This window comes from Cavia porcellus, unplaced genomic scaffold (assembly GCF_034190915.1).
Source record: "Cavia porcellus strain 051 isolate PalLab524CR breed Dunkin Hartley unplaced genomic scaffold, mCavPor4.1 scaffold_11, whole genome shotgun sequence".
NCBI lineage: Eukaryota > Metazoa > Chordata > Mammalia > Rodentia > Caviidae > Cavia > Cavia porcellus.
In genome coordinates this window covers 47496163-47512854 of record NW_026947494.1, presented here as the reverse complement: position 1 = coordinate 47512854, position 16692 = coordinate 47496163, and the positions used below count along the sequence as shown (strand labels likewise).

General features: G+C 35.5%; 1 protein-coding gene across 22 annotated transcripts in view; it reads left to right on the top strand.

Annotated features, from left to right (window-relative positions):
- Pde4d (3',5'-cyclic-AMP phosphodiesterase 4D) overlaps positions 1 to 16692 on the top strand; it is a 1361839-nt gene that overhangs the window by 1310719 nt on the left and 34428 nt on the right. The gene's annotated exons all lie outside the window — the stretch shown is intronic.

Here is a 16692-nt window from a genome sequence, read left to right as displayed (position 1 = left end):
TAGGCTTCAAATAAGTAAAAGGAGTTTCCCTACTCCCTGCCTGCAAGTAACTAACCTGCCCATATGCACATTGACCTGCCCAGGTGCATATGACCATCAGATTCCTAGGGTTTATTTTGTAGTGTTTGTTTTGTCATTTGGAACTCATTTCTAAATTTAGCATGGTTCTTCTTTTAAAATGAAGGGTTACTGCTTTCTTACTGGGACTCTTCCTCTCCCCATAGGCAGGGGGTCCTATTCTCATTTGACTCAAATTTTTATTTTTATAAAATGTTATTTTTCATAATTTGATTTATAGTAGCACTCCATGTATGCTGCTATCTCCAATGTTCTAAGTACTCAGGGGAACTCTTCTGCAGTGGGCCTGAGTTCTCAGTTGCCTGGTTGATTCTTTGTGCTAAAAGGCAGAGTCGAATCTGAAGGCATCTAGCAAAATACACACTTTTGTTAATGTTTTCAAGATATTTTGACAATACTTTTTCAGTGAAGTGCACCTCAGCTGCTACTTTCCCAAAATCCATATGGTTAGTGTGAAAATTGATGTGCATTCTAACAGTGTATTGTTAAATGACTTCATCTCTGAAGTAGTTTAATCTAAGATTAAAAACACTTCAGGTCACAGTAGTTCCTCAAATGGTGTCTTTCACAGCACCGAATAAGTGAGGGGTATTTTGTTTTCTTTTAAATATTGTGTAGGCATCCAAATTAAAATTTGAGTTAATTCACAGGGGTCACAGGGGAAATGGGTTTATTTGGTTAAAATAAAATAAATGAGAAATGCTTTTTCAAAATGCGGTCATTCTAGCTGTGTTTCTGTGTTGTGGTTGAAAGATTATTGACATGACACTTCTGAAAATGAAGGCTAGCACAGCTGGAGCTACTGATCAAACTTAATATGTAGGCCACCCATTTCTTCTTTAATTCATTCATTTCTAGATTAGTGTTGTGCTCATATGACATTTGATAAATGAAGAAGGATTAGCTTAGAAAGAAAAGCTCTTGGTAATGGTAGTAAAGTTACCTTTTGCTTGATAAGAAGGATACAGATGAGCCACAAGAGCTATGAACTGAGTTGGGGCAACTGATGGGAAGGTCTCTGTGAGCCGCATGTCACCTTCTTTCTTGACTGGGAATGTACACAGCTTGATTCACATGTCAGCTCAGTTTTTGACGTCTTTTAGTGTGAATGAATAAATCTGAAACATTGTCTTTCGGTTATTAGTCTTATTGCCTTTCATTCTGTTGATGTTTTCAGTTTATTCTGTTTTGAAAAATTAGGATACTTTTCCCTGTGCTTGTTTCTCTTGGGGTTTTTTAAAAATTTTACTTCTGACAGATTAAAAAGCCTAATAACATTAGTAAGAAGTCTACAAATTTAAGTGATAGCAGAAAATACTTATTAGTGAAATGGGTTTGGGAGTAAAGAGAAGGAAATTGATTCCCGAAATCCACTGAACAAACTGAATTAACAAGTAACATAAATTTTTAAAAAATCTTGAGGAAATCTAAAACAGTAGTTAAAAGATGATGTTAGAAACAGGCTATAGTTTCTGTGTTAAAATTGCGGTGTACCTAGTGCTTGTTGATGTAGCAGAGGCAGGAAAAATTACTGAAATTTTGGATAAGGCCTTTGCTTAGCTGAAACACATGTAGGATGCTTGTACCAACAGGATAAGAGACTCCAGATGGCATTTAATTTGAGTGATTAAATCTACAGCATTTACCCTCATAAGCTCATTGATCTGCCTGAGATTTGTGCAGATTTCCTTTGGAACCTCATTGCTATAATTGACAGCAGTTTTAGGGAGATATCTTAAGGCTTGCAGATTGCAGACCTGAAAGTTCAATCATGGTTTTATTCTACTTGTTCCTGAGTTACATTTTTAAAAACGGCCTAAACTTTTTTAGTTTCAGTCTCCTTGGCAAAATATAGGTGTAAGGTTAACGTGAGAGTTAAAAAAAAAATTATATATATATATATATATATATATATATATCAGTAACTAAAACAATATCTGACAAGAATAGGCACTACACCTTTATTATGTGGGGTTTAGCTGAAACTTCATTTATTTCTTCTTTGGCTACAGTGGTTTTGTTTGTTTTTGTTGATATATAATTTATGATAGATATAAGTTTCATGAAGTATAATTCTTAACCATCTTTACTTAATTTAAATAACTTGATAGAACATTTTGAAGTTTTAGTTAGAAGCTTAGTGTTTTCTTAAATTTATTTTAAATTTCTTAAATTTAAAATTCCAGGCAGAAAAGCTAAATGAATTTAAACAAACTTAACTATAAAACTGAAAAGATAACCCTTATAGAATATGTACCTTTAGAATATGTACAATATCATGTATGTTGGTGGGCAATTTTCTATCCTTATGTGTAAGTCTTGAAAAGCTAAGTACTTTGTTAGTAAAGTACTTTTTAATGCAGAATAGTTTCATAGTGTTTTCACTTTTCAGTCATAGAAGGTTTATGAGGGTAGGAAGGAACTTGGAGGACAGGACAGAAGTCCAGACATCAGGTCTTTCAAAGACTTTATGCCCTAGAGCTCTATAATTTAATCCTTTCATACATTTCACCAGGCCTTTGTAAATGTAGTGATGTTTGAAGGAGAAAGCAAAATCATTTTGAGTCTCCCTAAAATATAACATCATGAAAACAGTGTATTTTGCTTTTACTCTAGTTTGGGGGGACAGTTCTGAATGTTAGTATTACTGGAAACTGTTGGCTTTCAAGTTAAAAGTCTGTTCTGAAGTTAGGATGTAAGCCTCTTTCAGAGACGCTTAAGGTTTTTCTGTAGTCCGTTTTAGAGGTACGTAGGCCAGTTTTGCAAATGTGATTGTGACTTCTTATGGAATTTATTCTGTCTTTTGTTTTTAGCAAATATCTTTAGCACGCTTCTGTTGCCCATAAGTAAGAGGTGCTTTTCTGGGTTGCTTTTTCTTAGTGCTTTTCTGGCTGCTCCCCCTGCTGCTTCGTGATGGTCAGTGCGTAAAATAGATGAGCACTTTGTGATGCTGATCAATTTGTTTTGCAGGCAGGAGGGGTGCTTGAGGGAATATGGGGTGTTCATGGAAGTGGCTTAATATTAAGGTATTGTAGCATCACACAAGTACAAGATAATGTAGAAGTAAATGTTGAACTTTGAAGAGGGAAGGTGGGAAAGACACATTGTGCAGTGAAAATAGCAACAATAGTTATAAAATATTAAAATACTGTATTTAAAACTGAAACAAGAGAGTTATTAAAAGTTACTTCATCCAAAGAAAAACGTCTGACTCTTAAAAGAGCATGTTTTATAATTATAGGAACTTACCCTTTTATTATTTAAGTTGGATATCTTTCATCTAGTTAATAAAGGTAGATTTGGGCAAGATTTGTAAAGCTTGTATATAGTACCTTAAAGTGAGTATGAACAAAGAGAGTCCTTATTTATATATGTACTATTAGAAAAAAATGTTTGCTTTTAATAATAGAAAGAGGGAAATGCTTTCTGTAAAAATGTTTTTTTCATGGAATAGTAAGACCTTGACTTTTTTCAAGCAAGATACTAAGGTTTTGTAAACAGCATTGTCTCCATTGCCATCAGCTAAGTTCCTATGTCAGGAAGCTTAAATATCTGTCCCTAAAATTTAATTATTTAAAACCTCTTATTTTTATGATTAGTAAGCCAATCTACTAGAAAAATTGCTTTCATTTATTACATGTTTTAATTTATGGAAAAATGGTAAATTCCGTTCAAAAGCATTGTGAACTATTGTTTTCTAAAAAATTTCAAAGTTTGAGACTCAGTTATGATAAAATTTACCAATGTTACAAATAAAATAAATTTTTCTCCCCCAAATACATAGCAAGATAATTAATAATGCTTTGATTCAATTCAGGAAGATTTTTGTAACAGTCACATAGATTGTAGTTGTTACTTAAGATACACATATATAAGAGATATGGAAGTATGATTTATTTCATGATGTTCAGTTGCTCAATAAAATAGTTTCATTTTTTCTTGTTGAACCAGAGAAAACAATTCATTTTTAAAGTGTAACTATAAATTTACACAATTTTAAATAATGAACACATTTAACAACTGGCTTATAATATTCCTGAAAACAGTCAGCAATACTTTTAAGTTAGTTCAAGGTAGCTTGAGGCCATTGCTGAAGCATGTGTGAACAAATATATTTACATATATATACACACATATATGTATACATATACCTGATGTTTGTAGGCCTCATGTGAGTATGCCAGTATAACAAAAATTTGGGATTTATTGATTCATATGCTGGAGTTCATGACCTCTTAGTTCAGTAACTTATGATATATTATTAATATTTTCCCCCAAAATTCCACCATTGTCTTCACTTTTAAAACTATACATTGCTGACACTTGTTTCTACCTGGCACTTCTGGTGGTTGTCACAGTCTGAGATTTTTATAGAAAATTGAAAAATGGGCAGCCACCTTTTATCTTAATATTCATGTATATTTGAAAGGCATTTATTTAAGAAGGCATTTTCTTTTGTTCACCATATCCCTTTGTATTTGCTTCAGTAAGTAATTCTTCTATGTTTGTTAGGAAATTAAATGAGATTACCAGCTATTACTAATAATATGCTTATACTCTTAGACTATATCGAGGCTACTCTTAGACTAGCCAGTGATTCTTCTCAGCTCTTTTTTTTGTCTTTTTCTTTTTTATCGGTATCAGGGATCGAACTCACAACTGCCTGCTTGCAAGGCAGGAGCTTACACCACTGAGCTAAATCCACAGCCCCTAGCCAGTGATTCTTATGACAACTTTGCAGAATTAAAGAAAGTAGGTTTTTGGTTTTTTGTTTTGGTCAGTAGAATCTGGGTTCCAGATTCCAGCTCTGTTCTCTTCCTACCTGATATTTTGGGTAGTACGCCTTCTTTGAAGCTCAGTATGCTTTTCTAAATCTCTTTGACAGGATTAGCTGTGTACATGCAAAACTCACTTGATGCAGAACGCATACTGTCTATTCCATAAAATATGTGCTTACCTGTTTGAACTATACACAGAAATCCTATATTCCTTTAAGTAAAAGAACATAGTAATTCTAATCTGTTTCATAAGAAATTATAGTCTAGATGATGCTGCTCAAATGTCATTTCTGTGTATATTCATATCTTCTAGTATATGTAACAGATTTTAAGGTAATTTATTTTAAAATGTAACTACTTACCTGAATGCCTTACTTTAAAAATGATATACATGAAATCATGGGTTTGAGGTTCTACTTATATTTTTTTCTAAAACAGTTTGAATTTAATATGTGACAAAATGAAAAACATTCCTCTGTAGGTCACCTTTAAAGGATTTTGCTCGTCACTGTTTGACACTGCACATACTTTAGACGTAGTCATTAACTCAGCAGCAAGAACAGTATTGTCACATTTTTTGTTAGATAGGTTTGGTTTAAACAATTTAAGAGTTTTCTTTTTGAATTAGATTTCACTGGTAGAGAAGAAGTGACAATTTTCTTTAGCAGAAATGTTCTATTAATTAGGTAGCCATTCCTCAGGAAAAATGGTCTATAGATTTTAGAGCACTTATCTTTAGCAAGGCTACTTTGGTTAAATTTATCATCTGCCTTTTGCTAGATGTAAATTGGACCACTTTACCTTCCAGGCTTCAGTTTTTTCATCTGTTCTATTTCCCTGAAAATAAGACCTAACTATAGATAAAGAATGTCAGCCCTAATCAGCCTGTCCCTGCCTTACCTGCCATTACAGAGCAGCCACCAAACAAGACACTAGTGAGTTATAATCTTTCACAGGACACTGAGCAACACTATGGTAATGACCAGCTATTAATTACAATTTTATTTTCCAGTTAGGTCTTATTTCAGGGAAACACTGTCTGGTACTTAGTTGGAATGATGATTTGATGAGTTAAAAGGAGAAAATTATCAAGACTGAAACACAGTTGGTACTAATATGTCATATTTGCATCTATGAAAGAATAGCATTAGCCTTTCTTTTCATATTTTGGGGAGGGAGGGATGGAGAGAAGGGTTTGTTTGCCATCCTGATCCCTGTCTTGAAGGGCTTCTAATGGTGGCTTAATGATGTCAACTAACCAGAAAAGACTATTGTGGTGGTTCATTTGCACAGCCACCCTCAGTGGTTTTTACAAAGTCTGTTTGTTTTGTATGGCTTTTATTCTCTATTTCTATTTTTAGAGTATATCTTTTAATCTTTTTGTTTTAATTTGTAATTTTACAACATATTCCATCAAACCAGCTTGACTTTTTATGTGATTATCTAATATTCCCTGAGCTTTTTGTAGCAGAAATGTCTACAATAGTGGGAAAGAATAGTCTAGCTAGCATTTTACATAAGTGAATGTATCTGTTATTCCTCCCAATGAGTCTGAAAGCAGCCCACAAAGTATTTTATTAATATTTATGTTAAGAAAAGTCTATTAAGAATATAGTCTTCCATTCCACCTTTCAACATTAAGCATCATAGTATGCTACAGATATTTCCTTGTTCTGTCAAAAAAGATGGCCTAGCAGCAATCATCCTCTAGTAGCACACCTGAAAAATGTCAGACAAACCTCAGTGGAGCGCTACTCATATCTTGGTTTTCTAATACCACTTTCTAGTAAAAGGAACCATGACTCCTTGGAAAAATAGCTCGTTCTTGGACCTCACATAGGAAATGTCAAGATGAACCTAGAGCATCTGGTAGTGCCAGAAGCTAAAAGGATATGGCCAAACAAAACCTCATATTGATGACCACATACTAAAATGATGCAAGAGCACACTGAAAAAGTTCCCCACAGCTAAAGCTAGAACAATTTGAGAAAAAAAAAAAAAAAAAAAAAAAAAAAAAAAAAAATGTAGTAGTCTCTGTGATAATTTTCAAAGCAAATATACTTGAGTCCATAATAATATAATTGATTGAATAAATAATTAAATGAGGGAAGAATAGGCAAATCTCTTGTGTAAAATTCTAAATAATTTACACAGATACCTACCCAAAAGGAGGGAGACTACACTCCTTATATATGGACTGTGTATTCTGGTTTCCTTCCAAGTGGTACAGTATGCAAGTGGGAAAAAGAGTACCTCTGCAGTGAGAAACCAGCCAAACACTACCTCATCCGGGTTATCGGGATCAGCCTTGGGGCTGGGGTTTTAGCTCAGTGGTAGAACACTTGTTTAGCAGACGGAGGTCCTGGGTTTGGTCCTCAGCACCAGAAAATTAAAAATAAAAAGATGATCAGCTTTTACAGTGATGAATTACATTGGTAGTACGTACTCTACATCATCTGATTAAAATGGCAGTTTGTGACTTTTTCCTGCCAAAAGCATATAACTCCAGTCTGATAAGGAAAATGTCAGATAAGTTCCAGTTGAGAAACATTTTACTATACAGTTGACTAGAATCTCTCAAAACTCAAGATTATCAAAACCAAGGAAAATCTCAACCTAGAGGAGCTTAATGAGAAATGACAAGTAAATATACATGACATATTGGATTGGATCTGGAGTAGAAGAAAGAACATTCATTAGATATGAGCTAAGGAGATATTAAATAGAGTATGGACTTTAGTTAATAATATATCAGTTTTGGCTCAATAATGTGACAAATGTGCCTTGGTAATATAAAATGTTTATAATAGGGGATACTGGATGTGGAGAGCATGGGAGCTCGCCATGCTCCTTCATAAGTTTTCCGTAAATCTAACACTATTCTAAGACAGGGAGATCATGTAAAAAATTTTTGACCATCCACTAAGGCTCATCTGGAATGCTGCCTCCTCTGTGAAGCCAATTTTGTCCTGTCTACCTCTAAACCTCCCTTTTCTTAGTTATAGTCTTTCTGTTTTGACTTTCAAAGGGTTCTGTTTGTGATTGTCTTATTTAGAGTAATAGTTTGTTTTTGTTTTACTTTTTAGAGCAGGTTTTCTATACTGCTTTTAGGCCCCATCCAGTGAGTGCTGATGTAACATTTTATCAGTGGTCACATAAATTAGTATATAAGATACATGACATTGATTAATATAAATTCCATTTCTTGCTATGGATTGAGCGAGTTGAAGCATTATAAATCCTCCTTTTTAAGAAAGTGTTTCTTTCTCCCTGACAAAAGTCCTCTAAGTATTTCTCACTTAAGAATCTGAGTTCTGCTTATGGATATTCATCTCTCAGAAATTTTATCACAACATATGCTAGTTTAGTCTCATTTAAATTAAAAGTTTATAGTCCACAGAGAAAAACATTAATGCTGTAGTCTTAAACTTTTCTCTTTTTTGCTTATTTTAGTCGTAGCATCTTACTGGTGTGAAAATAATCTCTCTGAATGCATCCTCTGCTAGTCTGGGTAGAGAGGATGTGGAGTTGGCTTTATCTGTCAGTGAGCACTCTGTGGAGTTTTGCCCAGGCTGTGCTTGTGTTCTCATCAGCATTTACCCAGGCTGTGCTGCACCATAATCCCTATAGTGGCGGCCTCTGGCTCTTATTCCTGGCAGGTTGTGTGCTGTGCAGACATAGGCACCATAATAGGAAACACCTCGGCCTTCATAAACAGGTCTGGAGAGTAGAAAGTATGGGAATGACGGGGATGTGTCCATAGCAACCAGGCAAAGAGGCAGCTGCCATATTGGAATAAGTTCAGGCCAACGTGTGCCTTCTGCATTTCAGAAAGTAGCTTGTTGATTTCAACACTGTTTTTTCTATATTTAATCATATTTTTGTTGCTTTGCTTCTCTTTTAGACCAATATGAGTAAGTACATCTTTAAAGAAATACTCTTTCAAGACTTTTGAGAGTATTTTCATTTTTTTCCATTTTTTTCACTTTTTAGTTTTACCTGATCATTCCAATCCAACTCATTAAAAAAGGTTTATACAGTAGAAAATTAGAGGGGAAAACAACCCATACAAAAAGATTATATGTCTTTTTAAAGAACTATAAATTATAGTGAATTATACAGAATTACAAAGAATAGAACATTTCTAGTAAGGTGGCATGTTGTTTATATGTTTATGTCAACTCCATGTTTTAGAAAAGGAGTATTTTCTTTGACCAAGAAAGAGTCTCTGTTTGCTGATTTTCTTTCTTTTTTTTTTTTTTTTAATGCTATAGGAAATTTAAAATGAACTACAATTTTAACAGTGGACTTTCTAGTAAGAACTTAGGGAACAAATTCACAATTTAAAAGGGCATCCATAGTTTTTGATATAAACAGATAGGTGATTTAAATTAAATATACGTGTCATTTCATTATTTGCAAAGAAATCCCATTTCACAAAAGAGATTAAAGACTGTAGACAGTGAACAAAACTATTTGTTAAAGCAATGTTAAAATATTAGTTGTTTTGGAAAGCAGAGTTTTGCTCATGCCTTTCTTAGATTAGGTGTTCAGCAAGCATTTTTTGACAAGTTTGTTCCCTTTTTTAAAACTAAGAACCTATCTCTTTTTTCTTTTAAATATATCAAATGTTGTGATAAGAATGAAACCAGTTAACATGTTTTGGCTGTATGTTTTGATTTTCTATTCTTTGCTTTCTTAATCCTGTATTCTAAGTATGGTTTTAGATCTGTAAAAGAGTAAATGATAATTGTATTTTAAAAACTCATAATGAATATTTTGGTAAAAATAAACCTATTTCTTTGGTATACATAAGGAAACGATTAGATTAGTTTCTCCTGGAAACTAAATCATACTCTAATTCTTATTTTTTCTTTCTAGAGTTATTGATAAAACAATGGGGTAAGATGATAGCCTAGCACAGTGATAGTGTGCTTCTTTAGAGCTGCCAGTGATTCCAAACAGCAGGCTGCAGCGCCTGTGCCACAGGTCCGCCACCACAGCCCTAGAATAATTTCTAAGCTAAACTGATGAAAGGGTACATGGAAGGAAAGGCAAAAGACTGTGAGCTTCCATTACTACAGACTGAATCTGAGTATATGAAAGGAATTTATTTGAAAAGTTAAATCCGCTCAGAAACTTAATTCCTTTTGCTCATTAGCCTAAGTGTCACACGTTATTATTTATTTGGTATATATGAGCAATCTGTCTATAACTTGTGAGAAAACTCCAGTATGTACCTTACCTTCTAATGTGAGGCATGATTTCATATATTTTCTCACACCTCGAACCTTAAATTTTTAATTTAGTGCTAGAAACAACTACATCAAATATCAAATGCCAAAAGTTTTTCCTTTTTTGAAATGAAAAATAGAGGCTCAAATAGATTTGTCCAAGATTCGTTTTTTGTTTGTTTGTTTGTTTTTTGTTTTTTTGTCTTTTTGAGACAGTGTCTTGCTATGGAGTTCAGCCTGGTCTCAAGCTTCTAAGGATCTTTCTGCCTTTACCTCTCGAGTGCAGCAATTACAGGTCTGCACCTCCATACACAGCTTGTACACCTCTTTATAGGTGTAAAAATGATGATTTTTCTCTATATGTCATTGAGGCAGGGTGTAAAAATAGAACAAGTATTTGTTTTTAGGCTGCATTTTGAGGGTATATTTATATCCTAAATAATGATTTATTTAATGAGTGCTAGATTCCAAGATAGAGTAGTTTCAGCAAAACCGAATTCCTCATGGTAGCCCTGAGTCTGTCTTGTTCTGCCTTCCTTCTTACTCATGTCAGATGGGAGCAAAGCTCAGCTGGCTGCAGGTCCGGAAAGAGCGTGCTGGTGAACAGTGTTTGGAGGGCAGCCACTCTAGCAGGCAGGTAGCTAACAGGACTGATATCAATGGAAAGCTAATGGAGTCAGTGGGATAAGGAGGACGAATGCCCAAAGAAGGTATGAGATGCCATGCTGGCAGAAAATTTGGAGATGAAGCGAGATGATGGGGAGGACACTAGCAAATAGAGAAGACAGAATAAGTTCATGGAAGATATAAACATTTAGAATTTTAAAAAAAACAGCCTATTAGGATAATGTTGCCTTGGAAGTCTCTTTTCTTAGGAGGAATGTTACCAACTCAGGGGGTTCTTGTGCTTTTGTCAGAAGAATCAGACAGAAGCACCTTGTCACGGGAATAAAGCTTTTAATTCTCATGCTCAAGCACTAGAGAGAAAGCAGGAGGTGGGGTATGGGGGAACCACGGGAACCCAAGTTAATCGAACCCTAACTAAAAGTGCACAGCTTTGGTGGTGTCTGTGGAGTGGAGTACCCAACCTCTTGGCGGTATTGATACAGAGGTGGAGTTTTACCTACCGTGTGCTCTTCTTCCCCATACTTCTTCATGGGACATGTCTCATTACCTCGTGCGACACATCTCAACTATATCTTAGGTGGTGGCTTTTACTGTGCTGACAAAGTAAAGATAATTCATCCCTACATACCTGCTGTGTGCCTCTTACAATTTGAGAAAGTTTCTACCTTGACTTTTGAGCCAGGAAGGTCTCTCTCCTTTGCCTCAGTGGTTTGATTTTAACAATCTTAGAATTTTGTTTGGTTTTGTTTTCTTCGTTCTGGCTTCTCGATAATTTTGCTAACTATATAGTCTTTAAGCTTGAGCTGATTTCCTATCTTCCTGTTTCCTGGTGTGTTATTTTAATTTTATAGGTTTGAAAAACTAGTCTGCTTTGTAGTTCTCAATTCCTTGGTATGTTTGTTAATTCTTTAAGACTGGAGGGTTAGACTAGACGGGCAAAATGGGAAGAAGGGAAGACAGACTCCTGAAGAGGGTGAGAGATGAAGACTGAAGAAAAGGTAGAGAGAAGGTGCATTTTAGCAATGTTAAATGAGGAAGAGGAAGGGTGGCCGAAGGTGTAATGTCTGTCTGGACTCCCTAGGGTCAGAGCTCTCCTTGCCTGGGGCAAACTGACCAGTTTGTGTTCCTGCTGTCCTTCTATCTCAGAATTTGCCTGGTGTAATCTGGTTGTCATGACTCTTTAATACAACACTGATGAAAAAAATGGACTGGTCAGCCAGAGAGTATGAATATTTAAGAAGGGATGGTCAGCTGTGGTGGTGGGGAGAGTACATAGGTACCTGTGGAGGGGAGATTTATGTGGATGTGTTGTACTTCAGAGGCTAAGTCTCACTTAGCACTCACAGCTGGAGTCGCCGCCTTCACCTGTGGCCTGCTTGAGTCCCGGCCCAGTGGCAGTGTGGGTAGGTTGCTAAATCGAAATGCTGAGTATTCCCTGGGAGCCTAGGCAGGCTGTGGTGGGGTGGAAACACTCGGTGTCCAAATAAGCATAGGCTAGTTCATGCTAATATATTGAAACTTACTTTAAGTGCTAGAAGTATAAAATGGAACAACAGACAGTGAAAAAAGTGAACTTTTTTTTTCAGTAAGCTCTAAATCTTCTAAATTTGGATGAGCTTGGCAATTTGTCTTCTGAGTATAAATCTATTACACTTAAGAGTTACGATCTTGGATAATAAAATTAGTTCAGTTTCTCTGAGTTCTGTTTTCTCTGTAAATCATGACTAAAGTAATCTACCTCGTAGGGCTATTGTGAAAATTAAATGAAGGCTTATGTAAGCGGTGTAGTATACTATGCGCATGTGATAGGCACTATAGCCTATCTTTAGTAGGACTGAGGACTAGAACTATTTTTAAACTTAAAGGTCAACATTATATGCTGCTATATAGGTAACCCAATGCAATAGGAACTTGAATCAACAGGTCTAGAAGAAAGCTTACAGAGTGTGCCTTTGAAACCCTGATACCTAGTCACAGTGATTTATGGGGCCTTACTAGCTTACATATGTGATGTCCACTGAGCTTGTTTACCAAGCTCTAACTTGGTTACCTAGCACTCTAAGATAGCATATTTTTACTATCACTTTCACCGACTTCTTAATTATGATTACTCTGAAAGAATATATATCAAGGTAGCTACAAAAAGATTTATTATATTTTGAGGGTCTTCATTTTGCTGTCTAAAACTTGGTCCTTATGTTTTGGTTTTTCCTTCCCCAGTGACATCCAAGGCCCCTCCAAATGCTTGTTCTGGTTCTGTGTAATATCAAGGTTATAATTAATGTCACATATTCATTCATATCAGGATATTAAGTGTCACCTCCTAGTGAAAATAGAAATGAGGGAAAGTAGACTCTTTAATCCTTTCACAGATTAGGAATGGCAATCTAGCTGAAAAGTAGAGTGGATAAGACCTTGGATCTAGTTGGCAGCCTAGTGAATGACTTCTCTGTCATGAGTCTCATAGTAGACATAGCTGTTACTGTAGGAATCTTACGCACTTGTTTTAATTAAATTGTTTGCGTGCCAGGCATGGTGGTACCCAGGAGGCTGCAGGTGGAAGATCATTGTGAGTTCAAGACTGACCTGGACTACATTGTGAGATCTTGCCTCAAAAAACAAAAAAATAAAAAGTTGTTTTCCTTATGAAGTGCTTCAGTGTTCCTGTTCACCATACAAATGATACACTGAACTCCTGGCACATGCTTCATACACTTAGCTGGATCCCCCACATTAAGTTTGATTTTCTGTACAACATGGAACAAGGCCATGTAACATATTACTTAATACAGTACTCATGGGAGGCAGGGCAAAGACTATTTTTTCGTACTGGTACTCGGACTGGCACTTGCTAGGCAGATTCTGAGGGCTAGGATTTTCAATCACGTAAAGCCAGTATAAGTAACTGAAGCTCTATGCTATTGTCTGTCCCATAATTCTTAGAATCTGCTATTGAGTCATTGTTGCAAATGAAAAAAAATTTCATTTTCACAATATTGTTGTTTATTGCCTTCAGTTAGTTTTTTTTTCCTAAAATGTTTAAATATGACAGAAGATTTTTATAAAAATACTGCCCACTATGAGTACTAGATTCTAATTTTGATTGTATTATATGGTCTTCAGTGAGCAATTGCTTTGATTTTCATATTCCTAATCTCTATGAAGAGAGAATTTAAAAAATAGATTGTATATGCTTCTTCTACTGAACTATTCTAAAATGTGTTGGAAATTTTTGATGAAAGTGGTCTGTCTTAAGATAATATCTTTGAAGTATTTGAAAGTGACTGTCTATTCAGAACTCATTTTTCTAGCAGCATTCTTTATCCAGAACTCTGAAGAACTTCGGGGGAAAGAGTCAGAGATCCCTTAACATTTTAAGAACATATATACATGTGCAAAACCTTTGTATACTTAAATCTTTCTACATTTGACTTAGGACTTCTCTCTTTTCATCGTCCTTCAAATCTGTTCTTCCCCATTTTCCCCATCTCAGTGTGACACAAACATCTATCCAAAGCAGATGTTCATCAAGCCAGAGGTCTAGTGTTTATTATTCTTACTATTTCAATCTGGCACTAGTCAGCTCTTGCACCTGCTTTTGTCCCTCTGCAGTCCTCTGCAGAAGCAATTTTCAAAGCATGTGCTTCACCTCGTGTTTAAAGTGTACACCATATCATGGCTCTTCCTGCTCATAACCTGCAGTGCTCTAGAAGGCTGATGAGGTCCTGCAGTCTTGTCCTTTCCTGCCTCTAGTCTTATTCTGGGTCCCTGTTGTCCCTAGCGAAGGCTATGTTCCTTTAGCCCTTTCTGAGAGTGTTCTGCTTCACATTTTTCCTTCTTTTTAAATTTAATTTTAGCCGATACATAAAAAAATATATATATAATGATACAGTACAGTATGATGTTTCAGTACATGTATAAATTAGTTAATACGTCAATCAAGTTAAACATTTCTGTCTCAGTTATCATTTTTTAATGGTAGAAATATTCAGAACCCTTTTTTCTAGCTTTCTAAAATACACAATATCTTAATTTTTAAATCTTTTTAAATTTTATTTGTACATGTTTGCAGTACATGCAGTTTACAGATTTCTTGTGGCCACGCACTAAGTAATGGAGAGTGAGCTCATGTATGTAATAAAGCTTGATTTTTACCTTAGCGTTATCTGTAGTTCTCCTGCTGTGCAACAGAACTGATAAGTAGTAGTAGGACTACTTATTCCATCTAACTCTAACTCAGTACCTCCGACCAGCCTTTCTGTTTCTCTCTCCTTCCTGCTCTCCCAGCCTCTGGTAACCAGCATTCTACTCTTAACATTTGTGAGACCCTCATCTGTTTATATTCCATAGGAGTGAATTATGTGTTACTTTATCTTTCTGTGTCTGCTTTATTTTGCTTAATACCCTATAGTTCCATCCACGTTGTTGCAGATTTCACTCTTTTTTGGGGGGAGTAGTATTCCATGGTGTGTTTGTAACACTTTTATTTACTCATCAGTTGATGGACACTTAGGTTGTTTCCATATCTTCACAGTTGTCAGTAGTGCTGCAGCAGGTGGCTCTTTATAGTTATGTGGTTGTGTTCTCATATATGGGCTGCCTTCCTAAATACTCAGTTTTACAGCACACCATTACTTAGTGTGTGGCCACTTCTTTCAATCACAGTGTATTTATCACTCATTTTTAAAATCTGCTTCTTAATTGTCTTTACCCCCTGGAGTCCAAGCTATGGAGGAGCAGGGAACTGTCTTCTTGTTGATTACTCTGTCCCCTATGCTGGCCCATAGAGCCATTTTAAAAATACCTAGTGAATGAATAAGTAAAAAACCGTGCTTTAAAAAAAGAAAAAAAAAAAAAAACCTTCCTTCTGGTAGTATTTAAAGCGCATTACTTTCACAAGAATTTTCTATGACCCTCTAGCACTTTGTTTTTACTTGTTAATAATGTGAAGAGTTCAATAGTAAAATAAGTTTGGGAAATGTTATGTTAAACAAAATAAAATAAGGTTTATATTTTACAGTTCCTGGCAAAGCCTCAACTATGCTAATGTACACAATGTCCATAAAGGTTAGCACTATGTCACAAATTTATTTGACAGGGGAAGCTGTCTTTGCAAAGTATTGCGGTGAGTGCTACTCTTTACAGCACACTCTGGGAAGTGCTGCCTTAGACAGAAATGTACCTTCATAGGAGGAAGTGAGTCACCTACTGATTATATGGGGGCAAACTTATGCTACCTATAAGGAAAATAGTCCCTCAAGCAAGGACTAGAAAAATAAAATGTGACAGAATGGATATACCTGCTGAGACTATTCAGTTCTATACAAAAAGTGACACTCATTTTACTGCAGTTTTCTCTCTCTAGTAACTGGCACAAAAACTTGGCCTAGACTTATACACTGAACTTTTTGTCTGTTCAGTGATGAGAAATTAACAGTGGCGCAGGTTACTGTTTACATGTTGATTTTGTATCCTGAAACTCTACAGCATTTATTAGTTCTAAAAGGTTTTTTTGGGGGAGGGGGTCTTTCAGGTTTACTGTATATAAGATTATGTCATGTGAAAACAGGGACAGTATGTCCCCTCCATGCAAAACTGGATGTTCTTTATTTCTGTCTCTTGCCTAAGTGATACTCTGGCTGAGACTTTAAATGCTGTGTTGAGTAAAAGTAGTGAAACTGGGTATCCCTGTAGTGTTCCAGATCTTTAAAAAAAAAAAAGCTTTGTTTTTTCCCATTCAGTGTGATGACTGTAGGTTGTCACTTATGGTCTTTAGTATATTGAAGTATACTGAGTTGTTTCGAAGCCTAATTTATTGAGAGCTTGTTTTCATTTTGAATAGTTAAGGGATGTGGAATTTGATCAAATGCTCTTTCTGCATCTATTAAGATAGATTTCTTCTTCATTTTCTTTATGTGAACTGGGTTTGATGTTTACTGATTCATGTGAGCCATTCTTGCAATTCCTGTGATAAA